Consider the following 16,054-nt stretch of genomic DNA (forward strand, 5'->3'; position numbering starts at 1 on the left):
CGAAGAAATGACCAAGAGCTGCCTAGGATGCCAGAAGGTCCAATACGCCCCACCACAAGCCCCTCTACATCCATGGGAGTGGCCCTCATCTCCATGGCAAAGGGTACACATCGACTTTGCTGGTCCATTTATGGACTCAATGTTCTTAATCGCGGTTGATGCACACTCCAAGTGGCCGGAGGTAATAAAGATGTCCTCCACCACCACGGAAAAAACCATCACAGTATTAAGGACCATATTTGCCAGGAATGGGCTGCCTGAACAGACCTGTTCTGATAATGGACCGCAATTTGTGTCCGAAGAATTCAGGAAGTTCTTAAAAAACAATGGGGTTAAGCACTACACGTCCGCCCCATACCATCCCGCCACCAATGGATAGGCTGAAAAGTTTGTCCAGACCTTCAAGAAGGCCATAAAGGCCATGGGTAATGAAGACATAAAACTTCAGCATAAGGTAGATAACTTCTTGTTTGCATACAGGAATGCAACACATGTGGTTACAAACCAAACTCCCGCCATGATGTTCTTCAATAGAAACCTAAGATGCCGGCTGGATTTGATCAAGCCAAACATCAGAAGGGACGTGGAGAACCGGCAAGTTCAAGGCATGAATGAAAGGCCAACTAGAACCTTCCAGATAGGTCAACAAGTTTTGGCCCAGGACTACCGTACCGAGAAATGGCAGCCTGGAACTATTTGCACACGACTAGGACCGCTGATGTATACCGTGGACATTGGAGAAAGCATAATAAGGCGCCATGCTGACCAGATCATAGAGTCAGCCGAAAAGGGACAACCTACACCACAACTCTATACGCCTAATGATGAAGTAGAGATACCCATAGTATCTACCTCCGATCCGGTGATACTGGAACCAGATGAACCCGACACTGCCACTCAAGCCGAATCAGCCTTGCCAAAAGAACCTACTACACCACCAGAAATTACTACACCACCAAGGCGTTATCCGGACCGAGTCAGGAAGCCTCCAGAATGACTGACTTATAATTGATTAACTGCAGCAATGTGTAGATTATTGTTCTTGTAACATGTTAATTAATGATTACTTAAAATATTATGTACTGGTTGTCTAAAAGGGGAGGAATTGTGGTGTATGTGCCTTTAAGAGCCTCCTGTGTACTGTAATGCCGGTAATGGCCACTCGGGCTATATAAGCCTGTATATTGTCTTGTATCTGTTAGTTCACCTCCAGACTTTGTTCAGTAAACACCTGTGAAACCTACTCCTGCCTTCCGTGTCTCTATTAACACACGGATACAACACCGGGGAGTTCAACCCCCAGACAGTGATCCCGGGGGTGTCCGATCCCAGACAGTGATCCTGGGGAGTTCAACCCCAGACAGTGATCCCGGGGGGTTTCGACCCCCAGACAGTGATCCCGGGGAGTTCAACCCCCAGACAGTGATCCCGGGGGGTTCGACCCCAGACAGTGATCCCGGGAGTTCAACCCCAGACAGTGATCCCGGGGAGTTCGACCCCAGACAGTGATCCGGGGGGGTTCAACCCCAGACAGTGATCCCGGGGGTGTCCGACACCAAACACTGATCCCAGGGGTGTTCGACCCCAGACAGTGATCCCAGGGGGTGTCCGACCCCAGACAGTGAACCCAGAGGTTGTTCGACACCCAGACAGTGATCCCAGGGGGGTTCGACCCCAAACACTGATCCCAGGGGGTGTTCGACCCCAGACAGTGATCCCAGGGGGGGTTCGACCCCAGACAGTGATCCCGGGGGTGTCCGACCGCAGACAGTGATCCCCGGGAGCTCAACCCCAGACAGTGATCCCGGGGGGGTTCAACCCCAGGCAGTGATCCCGGGGAGTTCGACCCCAGACAGTGATCCCGGGGGTTCAACCCCAGACAGTGATCCCGGGGAGTTCGACCCCAGACAGTGATCCCGGGGGGGTTCAACCCCAGACAGTGATCCCGGGGGTGTCCGACCCCAGACATTGATCCCAGGGGGGTTCAACCCCAGACAGTGATCCCGGGGAGTTCGACCCCAGACAGTGATCCCGGGGGGGTTCAACCCCAGACAGTGATCCCGGGGGTGTCCGATCCCAGACAGTGATCCCAGGGGGGTTCAACCCCAGACAGTGATCCCGGGGGTGTCCGATCCCAGACAATGATCCCAGGAGTGTCCGACCCCAGACAGTTATCCCGGGGGTGTCCGACCCCAGACAGTGATCCCGGGGGTGTCCGACCGCAGACAGTGATCCCGGGGAGCTCAACCCCAGACATTGATCCCAGGGGGGTTCAACCCCAGACAGTGATCCCAGGGGGGGTTCGACCCCAGACAGTGATCCCAGGGGGGGTTCGACTCTAGACAGTGATCCCGGGGGGTTTCGACCCCCAGACAGTGATCCCGGGGAGTTCAACCCCCAGACAGTGATCCCGGGGGGTTCGACCCCAGACAGTGATCCCGGGAGTCCAACCCCAGACAGTGATCCCGGGGAGTTCGACCCCAGACAGTGATCCGGGGGGGTTCAACCCCAGACAGTGATCCCGGGGGTGTCCGACCCCAAACACTGATCCCAGGGGTGTTCGACCCCAGACAGTGATCCCAGGGGGTGTCCGACCCCAGACAGTGAACCCAGAGGTTGTTCGACACCCAGACAGTGATCCCAGGGGGGTTCGACCCCAAACACTGATCCCAGGGGGTGTTCGACCCCAGACAGTGATCCCAGGGGGGGTTCGACCCCAGACAGTGATCCCGGGGGTGTCCGACCGCAGACAGTGATCCCGGGGAGCTCAACCCCAGACAGTGATCCCGGGGGGGTTCAACCCCAGGCAGTGATCCCGGGGAGTTCGACCCCAGACAGTGATCCCGGGGGTTCAACCCCAGACAGTGATCCCGGGGTGTTCGACCCCAGACAGTGATCCCGGGGGGGTTCAACCCCAGACAGTGATCCCGGGGGTGTCCGACCCCAGACATTGATCCCAGGGGTGTTCAACCCCAGACAGTGATCCCGGGGAGTTCGACCCCAGACAGTGATCCCGGGGGGGTTCAACCCCAGACAGTGATCCCGGGGGTGTCCGATCCCAGACAGTGATCCCAGGGGGGTTCAACCCCAGACAGTGATCCCGGGGGTGTCCGATCCCAGACAGTGATCCCAGGAGCGTCCGACCCCAGAGAGTGATCCCGGGGGTGTCCGACCCCAGACAGTGATCCCGGGGGTGTCCGACCGCAGACAGTGATCCCGGGGAGCTCAACCCCAGACATTGATCCCAGGGGGGTTCAACCCCAGACAGTGATCCCAGGGGGGGTTCGACCCCAGACAGTGATCCCAGGGGGGGTTCGACTCTAGACAGTGATCCCGGGGAGCTCAACCCCAGACAGTGATCCCGGGGAGTTCGACCCCAGACAATGATCCCGGGGGGTGTTCAACCCCAGACAGTGATCCCGGGGGTGTCCGATCCCAGACAGTGATCCCAGGAGTGTCCGACCCCAGACAGTGATCCCGGGGGTGTCCGACCCCAGACAGTGAACCCAGGGGGTGTCCGACCCCAGACAGTGATCCCACGGGGATTCGACCCAAGACAGAGATCACGGGAATTCGACCCCAGACAGTGATCCCGGGGTGTTCAACTCCAGACAGTGATCCTGGAGAGTTCGACCCCAGACAGTAATCCCAGGGGGTGTCCAACCCCAGACAATGATCCCAGGGTGTGTCCGACCCCAGACAGTGATCCCACGGGAGTTCGACCCCAGACAGTAATCCCAGGGAGTTCAACCCCAGACAGTGATCCCGGGGAGTTCAACCCCAGACAGTGATCCCAGGGGGTGTCCGACCCCAGACAGTGATCCCACGGGAATTCGACCCCAGACAGTAATCCCAGGGAGTTCGACCCCAGACAGGGATCCCGGGGAGTTCAACCCCGGACAGTGATCCCGGGGGGGGTTCGACACCAGACAGTGATCCCGGGGGCGGGGAGGGTTCGACTCCAGACAGTGACCCCAGGGTTGTCCGGCCCCAAACACTGATCCCGGGGGCGGGATGGGGGGTTCGACCCCAGACAGTGATCCCAGGGGTTCGACCCCAGACAGTGATCCCGGGGGGTGTCCGACCCCAAACACTGATCCCGGGTGTCCGACCGCCAGACAGTGATCCCAGTGGGGTTTGACCCCAGACAGTGATCCCAGGGGGTGTCCGACCCCAGACAGTGATCCCAGGGGGTTTCGACCCCAGACAGTGATCCCGGGGAGTTCGACCCCAGACAGTAGCCCCAGGGGGGTTCAACCCCAGACAGTGATCCCGGGGGGGTTCGACCCCAGACAGTGATCCCGGGGATGTCCGACCCCAAACACTGATCCCGGGGGGTGTCCGAGCCCAGACAATGAACCCAGGGCGTGTCCGACTCCAGACAGTGATCCCAGGGGGGTTCGACCCCAGACAGTGATCCCAGGGGGGTTCGACCCTAGATACTGATCCCGGGGGTTCAGTTTCGACCCCAAGCACTGACCCCAGTGGGTGTCTGACCCCAGACAGTGAACCCAGGGGTTGTTCAACCCCCAGACAGTGATCCCAGGGGGGTTCGACCCCAGACAGTGATCCCGGGGGTGTCCGACCCCAGACAGTGATCCCAGGACTGTCCGACCTCAGACAGTGATCCCGGGGGTGTCCGAACCCAGACAGTGATCCCGGGAGTGCCCGACCCCAGACAGTGATCCCAGGAGTGTCGAACCCCAGACAGTGATGCCAGGGGTGTCCGATCCCCAGACAGTGATCCCGGGAGTGTCCAACCGCCAGACAGTGATCCCAGGGGTGTCCGATCCCAAACACTGATCCCGGGGGCAGGGGGGTGGGGGGGTTCGACCCCAGACAGTGATCCCAGGGGTTCGACCCCAGACAGTGATCCCGGGGGGTGTCCAACCCCAGACACTGATCCCAGGGGGGTTCGACCCCAGACAGTGATCCCAGGGGTGTCCGACCCCAGACAGTGATCCCGGGAAGGTCCAACCCCAGACAGTGATCCCAGGGGGGTTCAACCCCAGACAGTGATCCCAGGGGTGTCCGACCCCAGACAGTGATCCCGGGGAGGGTTCAACCCCAGACAGTGATCGCAGGGGTGTCCGACCCCAGACAGTGATCGTGGGGAGATCAACCCCAGACAGTGATCCCGGGGGGGTTCAACCCCAGACAATGATCCCAGGGGTGTCCGACCCCAAACACTGATCCCGGGGGTGTCCGACTGCCAGACAGTTATCCCAGGGGGGTTCAACCCCAGACAGTGATCCCAGGGGGTGTCCGACCCCAGACAGTGATCCCAGGGGGGTTCGACCCCAGACGGTGATCCCGGGGAGTTCGACCCCAGACAGTAGCCCCAGGGGGGTTCAACCCCAGACAGTGATCCCGGGGGTGTCCGACCCCAGACAGTGATCCCGGGGAGTTCAACCCCAGACAGTGATCCCGGGGGGGTTCGACCCCAGACAGTGATCCCGGGGGGGTTAACCCCAGACAGTGATCCCGGGGGTGTCCGACCCCAGACAGTGATCCCGGGTAGTTCAAACCCAGACAGTGATCCCGGGGGTGTCCGACCCCAGATAGTGATCCCAGGGGGGTTCGACCCCAGACAATGATCCCGGGGGCGGAGGGTGGGGTTCGACCCCAGACAGTGATCCCAGGGGGGGTCAACCCCACACAGTGATCCCGGGGGTGTCCGACCCCAGACAGTGATCCCGGGGAGTTCAACCCCAGACAGTGATCCCGCGTAGTTCAACCCCAGACAGTGATCCCGCGTAGTTCAACCCCAGACAGTGATCCCGCGTAGTTCAACTCCAGACAGTGATCCCAGCGTTGTCCGACCCCAAACACTGATCCCGGGGGCGGAGGTGGGGGTTCGACCCAAGACAGTGATCCCAGGGGAGTTCGACCGCAGACAGTGATCCCGGGGATTACAACCCCAGACAGTGATCCCAGGGGCGTTCAACCCCAGACAGTGATCCCGCGGGTATCCGACCCCAGACAGTGATCCCAGGGGTGTCCGACCACTAACACTGATCCCGGGGCTGTCCGACCGCAGACAGTGAACCCAGAGGGTGTCCGACCCCAAAAAGTGATCCCAGGGGGGTTCGACCCCAGACAGTGATCCCGGGGGTGTCCGACCCCAGACAGTGTTCCCGGGGAGTTCAACCCCAGACAGTGATCCCGGGGAGTTCAACCCCAGACAGTGATCCCAGGGGGGTTCGACCCCAGACAGTGATCCCGGGGGTGTCCGACCGCCAGACAGTGATCCCAGGAGGTGTCCGACCCCAGACAGTGATCCCAGGGGGGTTCGACCCCAGACAGTGATCCCAGGGGGGTTCGACCCTAGACACTGATCATGGGGGGTCAGTTTCGACCCCAAACACTGATCTCAGTGGGTGTATGACCCCAGACAGTGAACCCAGGGGTTGTTTGACCCCCAGACAGTGATCCCAGGGGGGTTCGACCCCAGACAGTGATCCCGGGGGTGTCCGACCCCAGACAGTGATCCCAGGAGTGTCCGACCCCAGACAGTGATCCCGGGGGTTTCCGACCCCAGACAGTGATCCCGGGAGTGTCCGACCCCAGACAGTGATCCCGGGGGGGTGTCCAACCCCAGATACTGATCCCAGGGGGGTTCGACACCAGACAGTGATCCCGGGGGGTGTCCGACCACAGACTGTGAGCCCAGGGGGGTTCGACCCCAGACAGTGATCCCGGAAAATTCAACCCCAGACAGTGATCCCAGGGGGGTTCAACCCCAGACAGTGATCCCGCGGGTGTCCGACCCCAGGCAGTGATCCCGGGGGTGTCCGAACCCAAACACTGATCCCGGGGGTGTCCGACCGCCACACAGTGATCCCAGGGGGGTTCGACCCCAGACAGTGATCCCAGTGGGTGTCCGACCCCAGACAGTGATCCCAGGGGGTGTCCGACCCCAGACACTGAACCCAGGGGGTGTCCGACCCCAGAAAGTGATCCCAGGGGGCTTCGACCCCAGACAGTGACCCCGGGGATTTCGACCCAAGACAGTGGTCCCAGGGGGGTTCAACCCCAGACAGTGATCCCGGGGGTCTCCGACCCCAGACAGTGATCCCGGGGAGTTCAACCCCAGACAGTGATCCCGGGGAGTTCAACCCCAGAAAGTGATCCCCGCGGGGTTCGACCCCAGACACTGATCCCGGAGGTGTCCGACTCCAAACACTGATCCCAGGTGTGTCCGACCGCCAGACAGTGATCCCAGGAGAACTCGACCCTAGACAGTGATCCCAGGGGCGTGTCCGACCCCAGACAGTGATCCCAGGGGGTGTCCGACCCCAGAGAGTGAATCCAGGGGGTGTCCGACCCCAGACAGTGATCCCAGGGAGGTTCGACCCTAGACACTGATCCCGGGGGGTGAGGTTCGACCCCAAACACTGATCCCAGGGGGTGTCTAACCCCAGACAGTGAACCCAGGGGAGTTCAACCGCAGACAGTGATCCCGGGGGTGTCGGACCCCAGACAGTGATCCCAGGGAGTTCAACCCCAGACAGTGATCCCGGGGAATTCAACCCCAGACAGTGATCCCGCGGGTGTCCGACCCCAGACAGTGATCCCGGGGGTGTCCGACCCCAAACACTGATCCCGGGGGTGTCCGACCGCCAGACAGTGATCCCAGGGGGGTTCGACCCCAGACAGTGATCCCAGTGGGTGTACGACCCCAGACAGTGATCCCAGGGGGTGTCCGACCCCAGACACTGAACCCAGGGGGTGTCCGACCCCAGAAAGTGATCCCAGGAGTGTCCGACCCCAGACAGTGATCCCGGGGAGTTCAACCCCAGACAGTGATCCCGGGGAGTTCAACCCCAGAAAGTGATCCCGGGGGGGTTCGACCCCAGACAGTGATCCCGGAGGTGTCCGACCCCAAACATTGATCCCGGGTGTGTCCAACCGCCAGACAGTGATCCCAGGAGGACTCGACCCTAGACAGTGATCCCAGGGGCGTGTCCGACCCCAGACAATGATCCCAGGGGTGTTCGACCCCAGACAGTGATCCCAGGGGGTGTCCGACCCCAGAGAGTGATCCCAGGGGGGTTCGACCCCAGACAGTGATCCCGGGGAGTTCAACCCCAGACAGTAGCCCCAGGGGGGTTCAACCCCAGACAGTGATCCCGGGGGGGTTCGACCCCAGACAGTGATCCCGGGGATGTCCGACCCCAAACACTGATCCCGGGGTTGTCCGACCGCCAGACAGTGATCCCAGGGGGGTTCGACCCCAGGCAGTGGTCCCAGGGGGTGTCCGTCCCAGACAGTGTTCCCAGGGGGTGTCCGACCCCAGACAGTGAACCCAGCGGGTGTCCGACCCCAGACAGTGATCCCAGGGGGGTTCGACCCCAGGCAGTGACCCCGGGGAGTTCGACCACAGACAGTGGTCCCAGGGGGGTCCAACCCCAAACAGTGATCCCGGGGGTCTCCGACCCCAGACAGTGATCCCAGGGGTGTCCGACCCCAAACACTGATCCCGGGTGTGTCCGACCGCCAGGCAGTGATCCCAGGAGGATTCGACCCTAGACAGTGATCCCAGGGGTGTGTCCGACCCCAGACAGTGATCCCAGGGGTGTTCAACCCCAGACAGTGATCCCAGGGGGTGTCCGACCCCAGACAGTGAACCCAGGGGGTGTCCGACCCCAGACAGTGATCCCAGGGAGGTTCGACCCTAGACACTGATCCCGGGGGGTGAGGTTCGACCCCAAACACTGATCCCAGGGGTTGCCTAACCCCAGACAGTGAACCCGGGTGAGTTCAACCGCAGAAAGTGATCCCGGGGGTGTCCGACCCCAGACAGTGATCCCGGGGCGTTCAACCCCAGACAGCGATCCCGGGGAATTCAACCCCAGACAGTGATCCCGGGGGCGGGGGAGGTTCGACTCCAGACATTGATCCCAGGGTTGTCCGACCCCAAACACTGACCCCGGGGGCGGATGGCAGGATTTGACCCCAGACATTGATCCCAGGGTTCGACCCCAGACAGTGATCCCAGGGGGTTTCTGATATACCTATCAATTCATCCAATGAAAAGCGACGAGTTAAGAAAGTAACTATAGGTTTTTATTGGTTAAATAACAGAGCCCACCCTCGTGGGTGATCGGATACAACAAGGAGGAATGCCAGCCAGTCGACTACCTTTATACCTGGGCAGGTAGGTGGAGTCATGGGCGGAGTCAGCAGTGGTCAGCCCAGGTATAGCAGCGTGACAAGAGGCGACCTCGTATAGTGATACAACAGTGTGAACAGTGATAACCATAGAGTAACGATATAACAGTGATAACTATAGTGTAACGATAGTGAACGATAAAAGTGGTTTACCACATTCACCCCTTGTTTAGATTTGAGTCCGGCGGGGTGAAGTGTACTACCAGTTCTGGTATGTCAGTCTGTCCGGAGGCCTCGTAAGCCTTTCTGATCGTCGCAGCGGCGGTGTTGCATTATCCGGTGTTAATGCTGGTGTCTGCGTGGTCGGCGAAGGCTCGTGGGGTTCCGGCATGCCGTCTACCTGGGCTGGAATTGGGGGGGTGGTGGGGGGTGGTGAAGGTGGTGTCTCCGGAGTGCCCGAGGGTGCGAGGTCTCCTAAGGAGACTGTGTCCTCCCGCCCGTCTGGGTATGCCACATAGGCGTACTGGGGGTTGGCGTGCAGGAGGTCCACCCTCTCGACCAGGGGGTCCGTTTTATGGGCCCTCACGTGCTTTCGCAGCAAGACGGGCCCCGGAGACGTCAGCCAGGTTGGTAGCGTAGTTCCCGTAGTCGACTTCCTGGGGAAAGCAAACATTCGTTCATGGGGGATGGCGTTGATGGCAGTGCAAAGTAGTGACCGGGTGGAATGCAGCGCTGCCGGGAGGACTTCCTGCCAGCGGGAGGTTGGGAGGCCCTTAGACTTTAAGGCTAAGAGGACGGCCTTCCATACCGTCACGTTCTCTCTTTCCACCTGGCCGTTCCCTCGGGGGTTGTAGCTGGTGGTCCTGCTTGCAGCAATACCTCTCGCTAGTAGGAACTGACGGAGTTCCTCGCTCATGAAGGAGGAGCCCCGGTCACTATGTATATAGTTTGGGAACCCGAACAAGGCGAAGAGGTCATTCAGGCATTTAATGACCGTGGTACTGGTCATGTCTGGGCAGGGGAAGGCAAAGGGGAAACGGGAGTACTCATCAACAATGTTGAGGAAGTACACATTACGGTCAGAGGACGGGAGGGGCCCCTTAAAGTCGATGCTCAGGCGCTCGAAGGGGCGGGTGGCCTTGATCAGGCTTGCTCTGTCCGGCCTAAAGAAGTGCGGTTTGCACTCGGCACAGGTCTGGCAGTTCCTGGTCATGGTCCTGACCTCCTCGATGGAGTAGGGCAGGTTGCGGGCCTTAATGAAGTGGTAAAGTCTGGTGACCCCGGGGTGGCAGAGGTCGCTGTGGAGGGTCTGAAGTCTATCACTTTGCGCGCTGGCGCATGTAATTCGTGACAGAGCATCGGGGGGTTCGTTCAGCTTACCTGGCCGGTACAAGATATCATAATCATAGGTGGAGAGCTCGATTCTCCACCTCAAGATCTTGTCATTCTTGATTTTGCCCCTCAGCTTGTTATTAAACATAAAAGCGACCGAACGTTGGTCGGTAAGGAGGGTAAATCGTTTGCCTGCCAGGTAGTGCCTCCAGCGTCGTACCGCCTCCACAATCGCCTGGGCCTCCTTCTCGACCGACGAGTGTCGGATCTCAGGGCCCTGTAGGGTCCTTGAGAAGAAGGCCACCGGTCTCCCCTCCTGGTTAAGGGTGGCGGCTAGGGCGAAGTCGGATGCATCGCTCTCGACTTGGAAGGGGATGGACTCATCCACTGCGTGCATTGTGGCCTTGGCAATGTCTCCCTTAATGAGGGAGAAGGCTGCGCACGCTTCCTCCGTAAGGGGGAAGGATGTGGACTTCATGAGGGGTCTGGCTTTGTCCGCATAATTGGGCACCCATTGGGCATAGTAGGCGAAGAGCCCCAGGGTTCTCTTCAGTGCCTTTGGACAGTGGGGGAGGGGTAGCTCCATGAGGGGGCGCATTCTTTCGGGGTCGGGGCCGATGACTCCGTTCTCTACTACACAGCCGAGGATGGCAAGGCGCAAGGTGTTAAACACACATTTATCCTTATTGTAGGTGAGGTTCAGCCGTTGGGCCGTACGGAGGAATCTCTCCAGATTAACATCGTGGTCCTGCCGGTCGCGGCCGCAGATGGTGACGTTATCTAGATAGGGGAACGTGGCCTGCAGCCCGTTCTGGTCAACCATCCGGTCAGGGAAGGTGGCGGGACCTTGAGGGTGGATAGGCCGCAGGTGTTACGTGGTGGGCGGTTTAAAATCTGCTGGTTGTCGACTGTGAGTGGGGGGAGGGGTCCGCCGTATGCTAGCGTGACGCTTTGGAGGTGGGATTGGAAGTCTAGGCCTAGTAGGACGGCAGCGCATAGCTGGGGCAGGACGAGGAGTTTAAAATTTTTATACTCCGTACCCTTAACCGACAGGGTCACAACACAGTAGCCGCTGATGTCTGTGGCGTGTGACCTCGATGCCATCGAGATCCGGTTGCGCGTTGGCAGGACAGGGAGGGAGTAGTGGCTCACCGTGTCTGGGTGGATGAAGCTCTCCGTGCTTCCGCTGTCGAACAGGCAGGTCGTGGCGTGGCCGTTTACTTTGATGTCCATCATTGACTTGGACAGGTGATGCGGGCGGGCCTGGTCCAGTGTGACGGAGGCTAGTGTATAGCTGAGCGAGTTGTTGTAGTCTGCGGTTGAGGCGGTAGTCGGGTCTAGAGGCACGGTGGCGGTCGGGCGTGGTGGGTAAAATGGTGTCTCCCACGAGGTTGGACAAAATGGCGGAGAAGATGGCTGCCCCCATAACTCACATGAGGCACTGCTGGTGTCGGTTGCCTGTATCAAAGATGGCCGCCCCATGACTCACATGTGGGGATGCTGGCCTCTGTTGCCTTGAAGGAAGATGGCCGCCCCCACAGCTCGCATGAGGCACTGCTGGCCTCTGATGATCCACCTCTGCAGGCCTTAGCGAAGTGGCCTTTCTTCATGCAGTTTGAACAGGTAGAGTTCCTGGCTGGGCAGCGCGACCTCGGGTGTTTCACCTGGCCGAAGAAGATGCAGCCGGCGGCCCGATCGCGGGGGTCCGATGTCGGAGCCGGTACCGGGGGTGGCGGTCTCGATCGGGTCCGGGACGCCGACGCTGAGGTAGGTCCCAGGGGGGTTGCTGCGGGGGGTATCGCGGTCGGGGTCGGTCCCAAGTCCCAGGGTCGCGAGTTACAGTACCTTGAGTATGCCTCGAGGTCCCGATGGGCCACCTCTAGAGAGAGAGCGAGGGCTGCAGCTTTGTCCAGGTCGAGGTCCCTTGCTTCCAGTAGTCTTTGCCGTGAGTAGTCGGACCGCAGGCCTTTCACGAAGGCATCGCGGGCATTGTCTTCAGTATTTTCTGCCGCCGTTACCGCTTTAAAGTTACAGTCTCTGCCGAGTGCTTGTAGCACCCGTAAAAATTCCTCCACGGGCTCTCCTGGCTGTTGCGGGCGGGATCTTAGGAGGTGTCTGGCATACATGGAATTTACCGGGGTTTGGTACTGTCTTTTCAGCCGGTTGATGGCGTCCTCGTATGTTTTAAGGTCCCGGATGAGTGCGAATACTTTAGGGCTCACTTGGGCGTTCAGAACTCTTAGCATGGATTTCTGAGGCACGCCGGATTCTCCCAGGTAGGCTTCGAAGCAGCTCAGCCAGTGTTCGAAGTCGAGGGCTGAGTTTGCTGCCTCTGGGTTTAGGTCCAGGTACGGTGGTCTGAGGGCTCGCAGCCAGGCCGGCTGCTGTGGCTGTTGTAGCTGGGCGTCTGGCTGGTCGCTTGGCTGGTCGTTTGGCTGGTCGTTTGACTGCTCAAGTGTCGACATTTTAAAATTTAGCCAATAAAATTGATATACCTATCAATTCATCCAATGAAAAGCGACGAGTTAAGAAAGTAACTATAGGTTTTTATTGGCTAAATAACAGAGCCCACCCTCGTGGGTGATCGGATACAACAAGGAGGAATGCCAGCCAGTCAACTACCTTTATACCTGGGCAGGTAGGTGGAGTCATGGGCGGAGTCAGCAGTGGTCAGCCCAGGTATAGCAGCGTGACAAGAGGCGACCTCGTATAGTGATACAACAGTGTGAACAGTGATAACCATAGAGTAACGATATAACAGTGATAACTATAGTGTAACGATAGTGAACGATAAAAGTGGTTTACCACATTCACCCCTTGTTTAGATTTGAGTCCGGCGGGGTGAAGTGTACTACCAGTTCTGGTATGTCAGTCTGTCCGGAGGCCTCGTAAGCCTTTCTGATCGTCGCAGCGGCGGTGTTGCATTATCCGGTGTTAATGCTGGTGTCTGCGTGGTCGGCGAAGGCTCGTGGGGTTCCGGCATGCCGTCTACCTGGGCTGGAATTGGGGGGGTGGTGGGGGGGGGTGAAGGTGGTGTCTCCGGAGTGCCCGAGGGTGCGAGGTCTCGTAAGGAGACTGTGTCCTCCCGCCCGTCTGGGTATGCCACATAGGCGTACTGGGGGTTGGCGTGCAGGAGGTCCACCCTCTCGACCAGGGGGTCCGTTTTATGGGCCCTCATGTGCTTTCGCAGCAAGACGGGCCCCGGAGAGGTCAGCCAGGTTGGTAGCGTGGTTCCCGTAGTCGACTTCCTGGGGAAAGCAAACATTCGTTCATGGGGGATGGCGTTGATGGCAGTGCAAAGTAGTGACCGGGTGGAATGCAGCGCTGCCGGGAAGACTTCCTGCCAGCGGGAGGTTGGGAGGCCCTTAGACTTTAAGGCTAAGAGGACGGCCTTCCATACCGTCGCGTTCTCTCTTTCCACCTGGCCGTTCCCTCGGGGGTTGTAGCTGGTGGTCCTGCTTGCAGCAATACCTCTCGCTAGTAGGAACTGACGGAGTTCCTCGCTCATGAAGGAGGAGCCCCAGTCACTATGTATATAGTTTGGGAACCCGAACAAGGCGAAGAGGTCATTCAGGCATTTAATGGCCGTGGTACTGGTCATGTCTGGGCAGGGGAAGGCAAAGGGGAAACGGGAGTACTCATCAACAATGTTGAGGAAGTACACATTACGGTCAGAGGACAGGAGGGGCCCCTTAAAGTCGATGCTCAGGCGCTCGAAGGGGCGGGTGGCCTTGATCAGGCTTGCTCTGTCCGGCCTAAAGAAGTGCGGTTTGCACTCGGCGCAGGTCTGGCAGTTCCTGGTCATGGTCCTGACCTCCTCGATGGAGTAGGGCAGGTTGCGGGCCTTAATGAAGTGGTAAAGTCTGGTGACCCCGGGGTGGCAGAGGTCGTTGTGGAGGGTCTGAAGTCTATCACTTTGCGCGCTGGCGCATGTAATTCGTGACAGAGCATCGGGGGGTTCGTTCAGCTTACCTGGCCGGTACAAGATATCATAATCATAGGTGGAGAGCTCGATTCTCCACCTCAAGATCTTGTCATTCTTGATTTTGCCCCTCAGCTTGTTATTAAACATAAAAGCGACCGAACGTTGGTCGGTAAGGAGGGTAAATCGTTTGCCTGCCAGGTAGTGCCTCCAGCGTCGTACCGCCTCCACAATCGCCTGGGCCTCCTTCTCGACCGACGAGTGTCGGATCTCAGGGCCCTGTAGGGTCCTTGAGAAGAAGGCCACCGGTCTCCCCTCCTGGTTAAGGGTGGCGGCTAGGGCGAAGTCGGATGCATCGCTCTCGACTTGGAAGGGGATGGACTCATCCACTGCGTGCATTGTGGCCTTGGCAATGTCTCCCTTAATGAGGGAGAAGGCTGCGCACGCTTCCTCCGTAAGGGGGAAGGATGTGGACTTCATGAGGGGTCTGGCTTTGTCCGCATAATTGGGCACCCATTGGGCATAGTAGGCGAAGAGCCCCAGGGTACTCTTCAGTGCCTTTGGACAGTGGGGGAGGGGTAGCTCCATGAGGGGGCGCATTCTTTCGGGGTCGGGGCCGATGACTCCGTTCTCTACTACACAGCCGAGGATGGCAAGGCGCGAGGTGTTAAACACACATTTATCCTTATTGTAGGTGAGGTTCAGCCGTTGGGCCGTACGGAGGAATCTCTCCAGATTAACATCGTGGTCCTGCCGGTCGCGGCCGCAGATGGTGACGTTATCTAGATAGGGGAACGTGGCCTGCAGCCTGTTCTGGTCAACCATCCGGTCCATCTCCCTTTGGAAGACCGAAACCCCGTTGGTGACGCCGAAGGGAACCCTAAGGAAGTGGTAGAGGCGGCCGTTCGCCTCGAAGGCTGTATACTGGCGGTCCTCAGGGCGGATAGGGAGTTGGTGATAGGCCGACTTAAGGTCGATGGTGGAGAATACCCGGTACTGCGCAATCTGATTGACCATATCAGATATGCGGGGAAGGGGGTATGCGTCCAGCTGGGTGTACCTGTTTATGGTCTGGCTGTAGTCGATGACCAGGCGGTTTTTATTGCCGGTCTTAACGACCATGACCTGGGCACGCCAGGGGCTGGTGCTCCCCTCGATGATGCCCTCCTTCAGGAGACGCTGCACCTCAGAGCTAATGAAAGCTCTGTCCCCGGCGCTGTACCGCCTGCTCTTGGTAGCGACGGGTTTGCAGTCGGGGGTGAGGTTAGCGAACAGGGAAGGTGGCGGGACCTTGAGGGTGGATAGGCCGCAGGTGTTACGCGGTGGGCGGTTTAAAATCTGCTGGTTGTCGACTGTGAGTGGGGGGAGGGGTCCGCCGTATGCTAGCGTGACGCTTTGGAGGTGGGATTGGAAGTCTAGGCCTAGTAGGACGGCAGCGCATAGCTGGGGCAGGACGAGGAGTTTAAAATTTTTATACTCCGTACCCTTAACCGACAGGGTCACAACACAGTAGCCGCTGATGTCTGTGGCGTGTGACCTCGATGCCATCGAGATCCGGTTGCGTGTTGGCAGGACAGGGAGGGAGTAGTGGCTCACCGTGTCTGGGTGGATGAAGCTCTCCGTGCTTCCGCTGTCGAACAGGCAGGTCGTGGCGTGGCCGTTTACTTTGATGTCCATCATCGACTT

Source organism: Somniosus microcephalus, chromosome 12, assembly GCF_052327205.1.
Source record: "Somniosus microcephalus isolate GS21.2 chromosome 12, FLI_Smic_1.0, whole genome shotgun sequence".
NCBI classification, from domain to species: Eukaryota; Metazoa; Chordata; class Chondrichthyes; order Squaliformes; family Somniosidae; genus Somniosus; species Somniosus microcephalus.